The sequence below is a fragment of the Vicugna pacos genome, chromosome 11 (genome assembly GCF_048564905.1).
Source record: "Vicugna pacos chromosome 11, VicPac4, whole genome shotgun sequence".
Taxonomy (NCBI): Eukaryota; Metazoa; Chordata; class Mammalia; order Artiodactyla; family Camelidae; genus Vicugna; species Vicugna pacos.
Window position 1 is genome coordinate 100069917 of NC_132997.1, and position 12783 is coordinate 100082699.

Consider the following 12783-nt stretch of genomic DNA (forward strand, 5'->3'; position numbering starts at 1 on the left):
TCTTGAAAGATAGCTTTCTAAGTCAAATGTCTCATTTTTAAGTCTTTAGGACCATGCTGAGTGAAGTATCCTTGTTGGGTGACTCAGAATTGTGACGGCCATCTCCCCACACCGCGCTGGGACAGCGACGCCTTCAAGCTGTTGGGAGACACAGAGCCATCCGCCTCCAGGTCAAATGGCCCCAGACCACCAGGGTTCCGGTTGCTTTGTGTTTCTAGTGGATTCTGCGGGACAGTGACCAGGATGTAGCAGAGGGTTTATCTGCTGCACATGGCCATCCCTCCACTGGGAAAAGCCCCGCTGAGCAGGGATGGTGTCCGTGGTCCCCATGGAGGGCCTGCTGCCCAGCACAGGCCAGGTGTGTGGGCGGCGTTCAGTGCACCTTGTGGATGACTGAGCGAGGGGACACCCCACTGGTAAACGCGGCCTTTACAGAAACAGCCACTGGTGTACTTGTCTCCCGAGGAGGCATTGTACATCTTTTTTGCCTCTTTTCCTGTCCTTTAAGGCATTCTTCAGTAAGTGCGGATCCTCTGTAAAGCAAATATTGAGTGTCTTACAGCTTCTACCTGTTTCCTTGCTTTTGTATGTTGTGCTAAATTTCGTAACTGGTGAGTCTAGACTCTCCCACTTGGATCAAGCTGAATTTAGTTCATGCAGTAATTACGCATTCGTGCGCGAGGCCTGTTTAGTCCAAGGGCCCGTGCTGTGCGCTAGTGGGAGGAGGGCGGGGTTGCGGAACGAGCTCTCACTATAAAGCAGACCCTGACCGTGGCCTAGAGGTAGGTAAGCCACGCGGCCCTCAGCCTCAGTGCGCAGCGCCAGGTCTCGGTTGGGAAGAGGAGTGGACACGGTACTCTGATTTCTCTGAGTGGGAGAGGTTGATCTGGGGAGATGGTAGCAGTGAAATCAGGGAGAACTTCAAGGAGGTGCTGTTTGGACTGATCTTAGGTGCTTTTGGTGCAGGTGGAGGGTGAGGGGCAGGAGAGGAAAAGGTGGGCTGTGTGAAGGGGGACAGCACATGTTTTGGTTCTGTTGGAATTTGTGCTCTGCTGAATAGACTGGGCGGATAGTGCCAAGGCCTTGAAGCTCAGGCGGAGTCCTCTTCCCTGGAGGAAAGGGAAGCGTTATGTGGGTGACATGTGGCCACAGCCGCCCTCAGGAGGAGTCACTGGAGGCAGGTCTAGACGGTCTTGTGTGGGGAACCACAGGGAGCAGGGAGGTCAGATGTGGTCTCCAGGGAGGAGAGGGGCCCAGGGAGGTGGCCTTTGGGGTGGGGAGGTAAGGACAGGAGCCGGGGCTGTCCAGGTGGGGGAGTGCCAGTTATCTGCAGCCAGCGAGGGAAGCGGGGGCCCCTTCTGAGGTGTCTGCATGGCCTGCGCTCTGGGTTTGGGGCTTCAGATGAAACTGTACCTCAGAGAATCAGCACATGGCACACTGGCTGAAAAGAACTATTAGCCACTTGAGCTACTGATCAACTTTCAGCTTAACTTTGGATGCGAAGAGCACGAGCTGCCCCTGCCTCAGAAGGTTTGTTCAGGTTCTGGTGGGGTCTCCCGTGTTGTAGTGACCGGCCTGCCTTGTTCGGGCCTCAGTCTCCAGGGGGCACCTGTTCCCCGGCGCCCGTGGTCTCTTGTCACCGGAGGGCTAGGTGCTCCTCAGATGAGGGTTGAGAGTGTTTCGTGAGACATGTTGCAAGGAAGGTCCACTCCGCATTAATAAGCTCAAGGAATACCTTTGGGATCACAATATTGATCTGTTTCGTACCTTCTGTGTTTTGTTCATAGTATCGGACACAGTTGTATGTCCTACTTTAGTAAAAATAGAAGTTTATTTAGGGTATTGATTTTCTGCAAAATGTGATTCCATCATTTTAAGCCGTGAATGAGATCAGTCTCCATATCTCCCGAATGTGCTGCATTACAGCCTTAGTGCTGATGGCTGCAGCCGGGGGTGAAGGTTCCCCAGCAGCCGATGGCTTCACAGCCGGCGTGTAGGAGCTGCAGCTGCAGTTCTGCTGCTGTGCATGGACGAGGTTTTCCAGTCAGAGTGGAAGGTTAATCAGGTCAAGGAAGAAGGGGCTGTTCTCTGGAAGGAAGGACAGAGGCAGAGGTATTCCCGCTCGAGCCCAAATGCCTCCACACTTGCAGCCCCTTCAGAAGCACACACGGCAGCTGGGCATTCGAAGTCCATGCGGGTCAGAGAGTCCATGAGGGGTGACCTCAGAGAAGAGGTCTCAGCTTTCTTGAAAGGCCCTGAACTGCGATGCCCAAGGTCTGCTTACCAGAATCCCACACCCCTTCCTGTATTGTCCCCAAACATGTCCAAACAGGCGAGTGTCCAGGAGGCTGAGCTCCGGTGTCCAGCGCCCAGGCCCCGAATGCTTGGGGGATTCAAAGAAAAATCAGTGTAAGCCATCAGGAAGGTGAACATAGTGTTTGATCCAGGTTTGAAAGGGTACGGGTACCTCAACAAAGCAGTAGACACTGCAGGCTGCAGAATACGTGGAAAGAATAAACCACTTCCATAATTTAAACTGTTTTAAATCTTTGACTGGAAAGTTCACATCTCCACCAGCATCTGAGCAGCCGCTGTCTGAGGAGTCGCCCTGGAAGGGCTTCGTGCGTCTCTCCCGGGGCATGTTTGTTGTTTGCATTGAGAGCAGGCTGCCTCCCCAGCCGGAGGCGCCAGGGCCTGGGGGTTGTTACGTGGCTGGACTGTGCTCTGCTTATTTGCTGGTCGAGTCTCAGGGAGAGTGTCAGTGAGTGGTGGTCCACAGAATATCTGAAGACAGAATAGTCTTCCAGTTTTTTATGTCAGATGTGGTCCAAAAACAGTATCAGTCTCATACCAGCCCTTTGACAGATGACGCCTCAGGGGCCAAAGGAAAATCTGCTTATTTCAGATCCCTTAGGAAAAGGCTCCGTGCAGATCAGAACTGAAAGTGCAGTGTTGATGGTCACATTCTTGACTGGAAATCTTCCATGTAACTCATTAAGGAGAGGCGGTGCGCAGTGTTTGCTATCTGCATTTGTCAGTAGGTATTTTAAATGCAGCACAAATGGGATTAACCTCTTTGTAAATGGGTGAGGATGTCACCCAGAGACCCACAGAGGAATGCGGGGAGGCCTGGCAGCGTGTCCCCTCATACCTGAGTGCAGGAGGAGCAGTGGGCCGGAGGTTGGAGACGTGGGGCGGCCTGAAGTCCTCTCCCCACGAGCTCCGTGGTCACGGTCGATTCTTGAGTCTGGCTGAAATAGGCATGTTGACCCTCTGTGCTCTGCTTTGTAGTGATAGCCTCTCCAGGCGGCAGGTGTTCCAGGCGTGATTAGGAGACTAAGTGAGATGGTCTCTGTGGGGCATTGAGAGCAGTGCCTGGCCTGCTGTAGGTGCTCATTAAGTGTCAGCTGTTATTATTGCTGAAACCCAGGGGTCTTTGGGGCTTGTGCATACACTGCAGTGAGATGTGAGGTTACGTCCCTGCTCACCCCGCTAAGCCAGCTGACCACGCCCCTTTTCCCGTGTGGCACCCAGGGCCGGGGCATTTGGTCAGAGAAGGTGGTTTTTCCTTACAGAGGGGCTCTTTCTCCAAACGAGGGTTTTCAATTTAATTTTACAATTGCTGCCCTAAGCTGGTGCTGCCAGTGGGTCCTGCCAGTCCACCTCTGTCACCCCCTTTTGCTGCAGATGGTGCCAAGTTTGGAAATTAGCTGTGAGACCTGTGTGTTGGCTCATCTCCTGGCAGCTCATCTGCCCTGGCCCGATCACTTGAGATTAGGGGGTGGCTCTAGAGAAGGCAGCCACAGACTTGTGCCTCAGTGAGAGCTGGGGTGCGAGGGCAGCCTGGTGGATGCAGTGTGGGGGGCAGCCCCGCCTGGTACTTCCCCCGTCCGGCGCGGCCCCACGCCCTTTCCCTCCTCTGCCTCACGTCACCAGCGCACTTCCCTGATGAGGCGTCTCTGCTTTCTGCCTTCACGGTCTCCCTGCGTGGAAGCGAGCTTGGGTTCCCCCAGCCAGCCTACTGCGTGCCAGAGGCGCTCTCCAAGGTGCTGACCGGCCCGCACCCTGGCTCTCGGCTTCTCTCTGTGTTGTTGACTCAGTAAATCCCAGACCTGCTCTGACAACAAAAACATCGACTTCCAATTATGAAGACTCACAGTCTCTGATCCTCCCCTTGGTCTTGAGGCATCAGTATTACATCTCCATATGTAAACTGGAAAAACTGCGGCTGAGGGGTGGCAGGGCAGGGTTGTAGCTCAAGGCGGATCCTCAGGCTCCTTCCCTGCAGCGTCAAACTTCTGTTTCACTGTGCTTGCAACAGACGTGGCCGTGTGCCTGCCCTGATCTTGATTTACACTCCACACGCCTGCCAGCCGAGCTTGCCAAATTCCCTCCCCAGCCTCCTGCACCCCTAGCTGACCACCACGCACCCAGTGCCTCCTTGCCCCTCTCTGCCCACCCCCAGCCATCATTACCCGACTCCTCTGGGTTTTCCCTCATCTGCTGTTGAAGCTTTTCATTTTTTATTTCGCTTCTTTTTTTCTCTTTCCCTCTCTTTCTTTCTTTAAACTCAGACTTCAAATCTGGTACGAACACTGGTGGGAGGGCACTTGGATGTGTTTACAGAGCGGCTTGGTTTTTATTCCATTAGTCGTCTGGCTGACTGCTGTTTTATACTTCTGCTCCATCCTGCACCTCAGCCCCTCTGAGCAGGCAGAATTTCAGTGACATGCTATCTCTCAATCTCAAAGTAAACCAGAAATCCCAGGAGCTTCCTGGATTCTCCCTTAGAAGTAAACATTGAGAAACTCCCTCCCGTCCTCATGTTAGGTGGGTTCTTATGCGAACCTGAGAGGCAGAATTAGGAGGTGACTGGGCAAGAAATCATACTGTGGGGACCTAAAAATACACATAGGAGAGTTAAAATGCTTAGGATTCATATCAGCCACAGTTGTTCACATGGTACATCCTGGGTGTCATGAGGCTGATGAAATTTCGTACATTTTCCCCCTAAACCACCTCCATCTCATTACTTGGGAACCTAAGGGGCCAGATCAAAAGCTTTCAATCATTTCTAGGTTTCTACAGAGAATTTTCCTTCTACCTGGAATCCATCTCCTCCTTTCCTGCTCCCTCCCATTTCCTGCCATCCTGCCCTCCTTTGAAGCCTAGCCTCACGCCACCTGACCCAGAAACCCTGCCTTAGTTCCCCCTTCCAGTGGTGGGGGATGCCCTTTAGCCTTGGAGCCTTGTGCCCCCACGCCCACCCCTGGCAGGGAAGTGCCACATTGACCTTTGGATCTGTAGCTTCTGGGAGCCCTGCCCAAGTTCTGTGCTGCACAGAGTGTTTGTGGTGGAGAGGGGCTGGTTTGGGGTCTGAACAATGTCTGGAGAGATCCAGGCATCATGCTTTTTGGATGCCCTAAAGATTTTGTGTAAATAGTTTGCTTTTCTTGTTAATCTCTGGATGTTAGATGAGCAGAGATATGAAGCACAGTACAAATAAAGCCAGAAGCATCTTTCTTAATTAAATTTGAAATGCTAGTAATTATCCACATTATTAGAGCAAATCGAATCTACCTTCTGTCACCAACAGGAGGGATGTTTGGAGGCTGGTGCCTCCTCACTCACGGTGGTTTAAGTCACTTGAAAATTCAGCCCAAATGACAGCTTCAGCTGCCTTCTGAGAGCTCACTGCCTAGAGGCGCCTACTTTAAAGGAGAGGCCAAGAAGCTTTGTACCCGTCGGGCACACGAGTGCCGCCTCACCTGGACTGAGTTCGCAGGAGTGCTGGCGCTGCGGTCCTGGTTGAGGAGGGTGGACTTCTTCGGAGTCTGAGTGGCACCTGAGGGACGCTGCCTGCTGTGTGTGCAGAGGTGCCTCTGTGCCCGGGTGCAGCCCCAGAAGCAGGGGGTCGGGGAGGAGGAGGCAGAGATCGGAATGACACTTTACAAGTCAGGGAATGCCTGGACTGGGAGAGGCCAGGAAGGACCCTCCCCTGGGGCCTCCAGTCGGAGCCCGGCCCTCAGACGCCTTGACTTTGGACATCTGGCCTCCAGACCTGCAGAGAGAATACATTTCTTTTGTGGTGAGCCACTCAGTTTTTGGTACTTTGTAAATAAGCCCAGAAAACTAATAAACCTGCAGTGCCAGGTGCTGCTGAAGCTCCTGGGACCCTAACAACAGGCGACTGGTAGGAAGAAAAAGGCCCCAGCAACGAACTCACATGGAATTTCCGACCACTGGTGTGTCGGTGGGGCTGGGAGAGCCCGAGTGTTGGTTTGTATGTCTTGCACATCTGAGTTTGTGCAAGCTGGTTTGTGATTGGCTGGGTGTTCTTTGCCCTTTTATGGTTTCTTTCCTTTCAGACTACTGTTTGTCTGTTTGTTTCCTCCTCTCTCTCTTCTAAATGCATCCCTTCAAATCTCCGGGACTCTCCTCTGCTGGGTCTGCTCACTGCCCCCTCTGCTGTCCAGCTGGGAGATGACGCTGAGTGCGGGGTCCCTGTCGCCCAGAGACTGCCCGCTCTGCCTTGCTCACCCATCATCTCTGTAGGGACCCCGAAGCCTAAATCCCTCACCATTCCCACTTGGAAACCGAGTGCACCCAGAAGAGGCAGATTCAGAAGGAAATTACTTACTACTGTCTTTAAGAGGGAAGACCGGTATCCCGCAGTTCCTGCGTCTTCCGCTCCCATCCCTGCCCCCTGACCTCATGCGTGCAGCTGCTGCCGGTCACTAGTTACCCCACTAGGCTTTCCCCAGGCACCTCTGCCTGCCCACTGGGGCCGCAGTCCTGGGTTACCTCTTACCCTCTCCAGATAAGAGAGGTAAAAAACCCCCAAAGGCTGAATTGTGGCTCATTTGTTCCCAGCTTGGAACACTCGTATCTGTGCAAGGCAGTTAAGCTTAATGGGATCACCCCTCGCCGAGGGTAAGTGGCCGACTGGGCTTGTCTGGAGGTGCACGGTACGCTTCCCTCCGAGAAACAGCCTCTTTGTTCTGACCCTTTGGAAAAGCAGCTCTTGGAGGTGACCTCCCTGACTGACCTTGGCCATCCTTCGGCAGTTACTTTAACGCAGAGCCCCGCAGATGGGGACTCCACGTGGGCGGGAAGTACTGGTAACGCGGGCGGTGATGGGAAGTCATGGCTGCGAGGTTTGTCCCAGTGCCCCATCCCAGTACCTGTTAGGTCCCAGACCGCAAGGTTGTTGAAGGACAGAAAGCCTGGGGAGCAGCTGTTTGCATCAGAGCCAAAAGACCCCTGGAAAAGGGGAATAGAGACCACACCTCCCTCCGCTTTCGAGGTTCGATGACCGTATTAGGTTGTTTTGGGCTCATGACCTCTGGGCAGAGAAGACTTTCCAAGGGAGGAAGCTTGCTTTTAAGGTAGAGTCGGGGCTGCAGTCTGGGGCGGACGCTCTTCTTGGGCGAAGTCTGGTTCTGGCACTTCTAGCCCAGTCCTGTGCAAGGGCTTCAAATGAGTGACTGGCGTGTGAGCTTGGGGTACGTTTAGGATGCTCGGCTGGGGCTCCACTGCTCCAGTACGAGCTAAAGCTGGGAGTAGCTGGCGGGGGCAAGAGGCCCACAGTCCTCCCTGACCCTTGCAAGGCACCGTCGTCTGTGTCAGCCTCTGCAGTTTCCCTGGGACTTCTGGAGGCAAGCTTGCCTCAGCCAGGGATGAATGTCATTGAGCATTCTGGAAGGGGGTTAGCCTCTGGGGCGAGTCTCCAGGGACACGGTGCCTGAGTGTCTGTGATCTTGGCCAGGTGAGGCTAGAGCTTTGTAACTGGAACATGTCTTCGGGAGGGGCTCCATAAGTACCCTTGACGGCAATGTGGGTCCCTCGTGCACATTCACAGGGGTTCAGATGGCCATCGCAGACCCCCAGTGGTGTTTCCTGCTTTCCCACAGTGACCACGATGCTGGTGCACGTGTCGGCTCAGAGATCAGAGATGTGGGTGCAAATGCTGCCGCATCCATCTCCCTGCTGTGGGGGCCTGGGGACGTCACCTCCCTTCTCCAGGATCAGGTTTCCTTACCTGGGGGTTGGGCCGATGCCTCATGAGGCCAGAGCATGCCTGAGCACATGCTTGTTTGACAGTCCTGGGAGTAACTGTCATTACTCCTTGTGCCTGTTTCGTGGAGTGGACAGGCAGAGTAATGATCTGTGCCTTGGGCAGCGTGGATCTAGCCTGGTCACGAGCCCTTGTGTGACTTACTTCCCCCTGAGAATGAGGGTCAAGTGGTCCCCATGGTGGCCTCCCCAGGACCACGTGGACTGGCCTACAGGGTTTTGCTACTGTCCCCACCGATACCCCTGTTTATGCCTCACAAGCTCAGTTTGGGGCAGAGATGAATTTATCTTGTTCATGCCTCTCTTGGTGACAGTATTTAATGAAGAGACATTTCAAGGCATCTTCTGAACTTATGAATTCTGAGACAAGAATCTTAGCTTTACAAAATCACTTGCAGAAACAAATTCTGAACCACAATTTGTTTGCTTAATGAAAAGAAACCAAACCGCACGGCCTTGCAGCTTGGCTGGATGTCTTCTTAGGCACGTCCCAGCCCGTACACAGGACATGAGCCCCCGCCTCTCCAAGCCAAGCGCTTCCCAACTTCAATAGGTTGATGACCACGTGTGCAACGTAACCGAGGGGGCACGTGTTGGAATTCCAAAAGGGCTCCCAGCCTTGCATCTGGGCGAGTCGCCACGGTGAGTTAAGAAACGTGACAGCTGTCACAACTCATCACACCAGGTGCTTCTGATTGTCTGTGACCTGAGCGAGCATTTTCCAGCAGAGTCCGTCAGGAGTGTGTGATGTGAAGTCTGATGTGCCCGGGGATGGTCTGGTTTCGGGAACACGTTTGGAAGACCGATGAGTCCATGTCTGTCACTGTGTAGTGTCCGTGCTGAGGGCAGAGCAGGGGCATGTATTTGAGGGGTATGATTCCAGCTTCGGCAAGGGGGAGTGTTCCCCGGAAGCGGATGTGTAACCAGTAGGCTGGCAAGTGGCGTTGAGTCCGGCTGTCCCTCTCTCCGGGGGATGCGCGGTCCTCGCGCCTGCGTCTGCTCAGCCTCCCCGGAGTCCACTCGCTCCTGAGAACGGAGGCCCTGCCTCCTTCCTGGCAGTTCAGGGTGTAACGTGTGGCCTTGCACCCCCCGGCTCACTTCAGTGTCGACTTCGTTTTCTCATGTCCCCGTCCTCATTTTCCGCCGACACTGTTGTGTAATTGCCTGCGGTCTGGGTAATTAATTGTTAGTTCTGGGCGCATCAGTGTAGTAGTCTTCGTGAGCGCCAGAGGCTGCAGTGCTGGGAAGCTCCTGAGCTGGATTTTCATCTGCTCAGCGCCGTCACTGTTAATTACGAGAGCCGGAGTGAGGCCATTTTGGAAATGAAAACACATTAGTCTGAGTTCCAGGCATCCTGGAACCATTAAGCTCCTCTTTCAGCTGCCTTGCAGATACATGCAGATAATGGCTTCGAGCGCCGTCCTTAGATTTACGTATAGATGAGCTTGCGCGCTTGGAGGCTGCCCCTGTTCTCCTGACAAGGGTGCACGTGAGGGATGCCTAATTCTTGATTCTGCTGTGCTCGACTTTGTCTGGCCCTCGGACCCTTCGAAAAAGGAAGCGTAGCAAGCCTGGGGGCCGGCCACTGCTGCGTATTCAGCACACGCTGGGGGTGCTGGCGGGCCGCCCCTCAGAAGAGGGTCTGCCTGAGGTTCAGTTTGTCTCCGCTTGGCCCCCACCTGCAGGGCGCCTCCCTCCTCTCGGGATCCCCTGAGCACCCTTTGCTCCTGGCCACGTGGTTTCCTCATGGTTTCTGGCTTGAGTCGGTTCACCTAGAGCTGCACCTGTGGTAGACGGAATAAAGACTCCCCAGACATTTCCACGCCCGTATCCTGGAACCTGTGAACACCTCACCTTACCTGGTGAAAGTGAAAAGGAGCAGGACCCTGTGGGACCTTCCCAGGACAGGACCCCCCACCCCAATCATGTTCTCCTGCCTCTTGTCTGTAATAAAACTTAAGCCAGAGAATAAATTTAGTCAGAGAAATGAGGAAAATGCAGAAACAAAGGAACACAGTCAAACAAGACAAAATAAGAGTAGTTTAGTCATTAGACAAAGTCAAGGATCTTCAGGTTCTCCTCAAGGACTGTAGATAATATTCTGAGCCGTGTCCTTTGAGAGGTTTTGTAGGTACTGAGACCCCCGGGAGGTGGAAAAGTTAACTAGGTGATGACCAGACCGGAGCCAGGACGGAAGAGGTGGCAATCCCAAGAACTGGCCTTAAGGAAACAGGAACAGACTGACCCTGGAACTGAAGGTTAACTGTGCTTGAAACAATCAAGATGACACTGATCAGACACCACATGACAAATTTCAAGATGACTGTGAGAGCTGACTGTGCGGATCTGCGCATAACCCCCCACCCCCGTGCCTGGGCATCCCTGAAATTTCCCTTTAAAAGCTCTTGCCCCCTGATCGGCCGTGGGCAGTGTTCTTTGGGACGTGAGTCCACCGTTTCACCAGGATAGCTGGCTTCCTCAATAAAGCTCTCTTTCCTTTTACCCAACACTGATCTCTCAGTACTGGATTCTTGAGTGACAAGCAGCTGAACCGGAGTGTGGTGACAAAAGGGACTTTTCAGATGGGATTAAATTAAATACCTTGAAATGGGGAGATTATTCTGGATTATTTGGGCTGGTCTGATGAGATCACAGGGGTCCTTTAAGAGGGAGGCCGGAAGGAAGGAGGCAGGAAGAGGAGATGTGCTGACCAGACCAAAGCTGCTTCCGGCCGGAGCGGTGCCCTGGGAGTGGAGGAAGGGGCTGTGGGCCGAGGGACGCAGGCACCTCTAGAAGCTGAAAGAGGCAAGGAAACAGATTCTCCCCTGGAGCCTCCAGGAGGACCGTGGCCCGACTGACACCTGGACTTTAGAGTTCCGACCCCCAGAACTGGAAGAGACAAATTTGTGTGTGTTTTTAAGCCCCGGAGTTTGTAGCCATTTGTTACAGGTGCCAAGTGTTTGCTGGAGAAGCCAGGCCCCAGCGGTGCGGCGTTTGTGGATAAGTGCTTATAGGCTCCCCTCACTGCCCTCTACCTCTGCTGAGATGAGGACTGTGCAGGGCCTTTTGCTTTGTGGGGCCGAGTGCTCACGTGCGTGGAGCAGTTTTGGTTGAGAGTGGCCGTCAGCCAGCAGCCTCCACGCATGGGAAACACTGTGAAACAGACACGTCACGGCTTCCATTACCTTCCTTTCGAGAAGTTTTCATGATGTGTTTAAAGTAAAAATTGTGAGTATGTTACCCTATCATCTTTCTTCAAAGATGCAGGAAAAAGGTAAGAAAAAAGGGAATCAAAGCAGCATTTTGAACTTTCGAGGACAGCGCTTTTCAGAGCCTCCCAGTTCCCGGTGGAGGACGTAACAGATACCATTGGCTTAAAAGGACACTTTGTAGTTTTGTGTTTCTTTTGTCCTCTTTATTTTGTATCTCAGCATGTCTCTTATTTGTAGCCAGAAGGTTGCCTTCATTTCAATTAACGAGATGTGGACCGTATCCTCAGGAAGGTTTCCGAGAAGGAGTGGGGTGAGGCTGAGTGGGGGTCCCTGCCTGGCCACTGAGCGGCTGGTGACCTGGTCCATCTTGTCCCTGTATGGGTCCCTCTTCCGTAAGATGAGGGTCCGATTAGATGGTCCCCAGGTGCACTTCCCTCTGGCTTCTGGTCCTGCCCAGGCCATTTTGAGAACTAATTGAATGAGACACACCTTGGTTCTGTTCAGCTGGACGTTTCCAACCAGAAGTCTTTGGAGGTGGGCTGCCTGACCTTCCAGAGTTTTTCTTTTGAGAAAAGCAACCAAACAAATACATTTCTAAGCATGTTAATTAGCCACCCGAAGACCACCATTCATCACACTGATTGAAACCTTTTAAACGGCGTAATTGCGCTCGGTTTTCCTGCGCTCCGCTAATGAAGCAGCTTTTGGGGCGGCAGTGATTAACCACGGGCTTGATGGAGGACGATGCCTCTGTCTGTGGGTGTCTGCTTTTCTTGGTTTTAAATTTATCTCAGCTCCCTGTGTGGAGTGAATTGCCTTGGACGGTGACGCTGCCGCGAGCATGACGGCTACGTCTCCTGCCATCTTACCCAGACTGAGCGAAGGATGAAGAATGGAGCTCCTGTTTGCCCTTTGACCAGCACGGAAGCTCTCGGCAGCGCTGCTCTTTACTGAGCTGTGCTTCCACACCGTCTGCAGCGCCGTAAACACATTTTGGGGGAGGCTTAATGTATGGCTTCCCTAAAGATTTATGAGGTTCTGCAACTAGATTTTGTATAAAGAAAGTACAGATCCTAAATTCTGTGTTTTAATAAGATCAGAGGGACTGATTCATTGGCCCCTTGGTCCTTTATAGGAAGTCGACAAATTGAGCTCTTCGACTCCTATGAGACTTTTGGTGGTATGGTCTTCTGCTCCGGCCCCAGTGTACATAGCAGGGTAAGATTTCTTGTTGAAATGATTCAGAAAATGCATAATTCAGTAACCTGGCCTGGAAGTCCTGGGGATAATTCGCCTTCTTGGATGTGAACACTGTGTAGCCTCCGTTTGAATTCCCAGCCTGAGAATGTCGCTTCCAGTTCCACAGGTCAAAGGATTGTTTTGCATCCCTTAACAGTAAGTCGTAAAGGGAAGGATGTAGAAATAATTGCTTACGGCTTTGAGAAGAAGTCTATGAAATCATGCTGATCCAAATGAAATAAATAGGTTGTAAGAT

General features: G+C 52.9%; 1 long non-coding RNA gene across 1 annotated transcript in view; it reads left to right on the forward strand.

Moving 5' to 3' along the window:
• The first annotated feature begins 77 nt into the window (after positions 1-77).
• LOC140699489 (uncharacterized) overlaps positions 78-12783 on the forward strand; it is a 71813-nt gene continuing 59107 nt past the window's right edge. The window contains exon 1 of the long non-coding RNA XR_012077701.1: positions 78-170. This is a non-coding gene — a long non-coding RNA (uncharacterized lncRNA). The remainder of the gene's footprint in view (positions 171-12783) is intronic.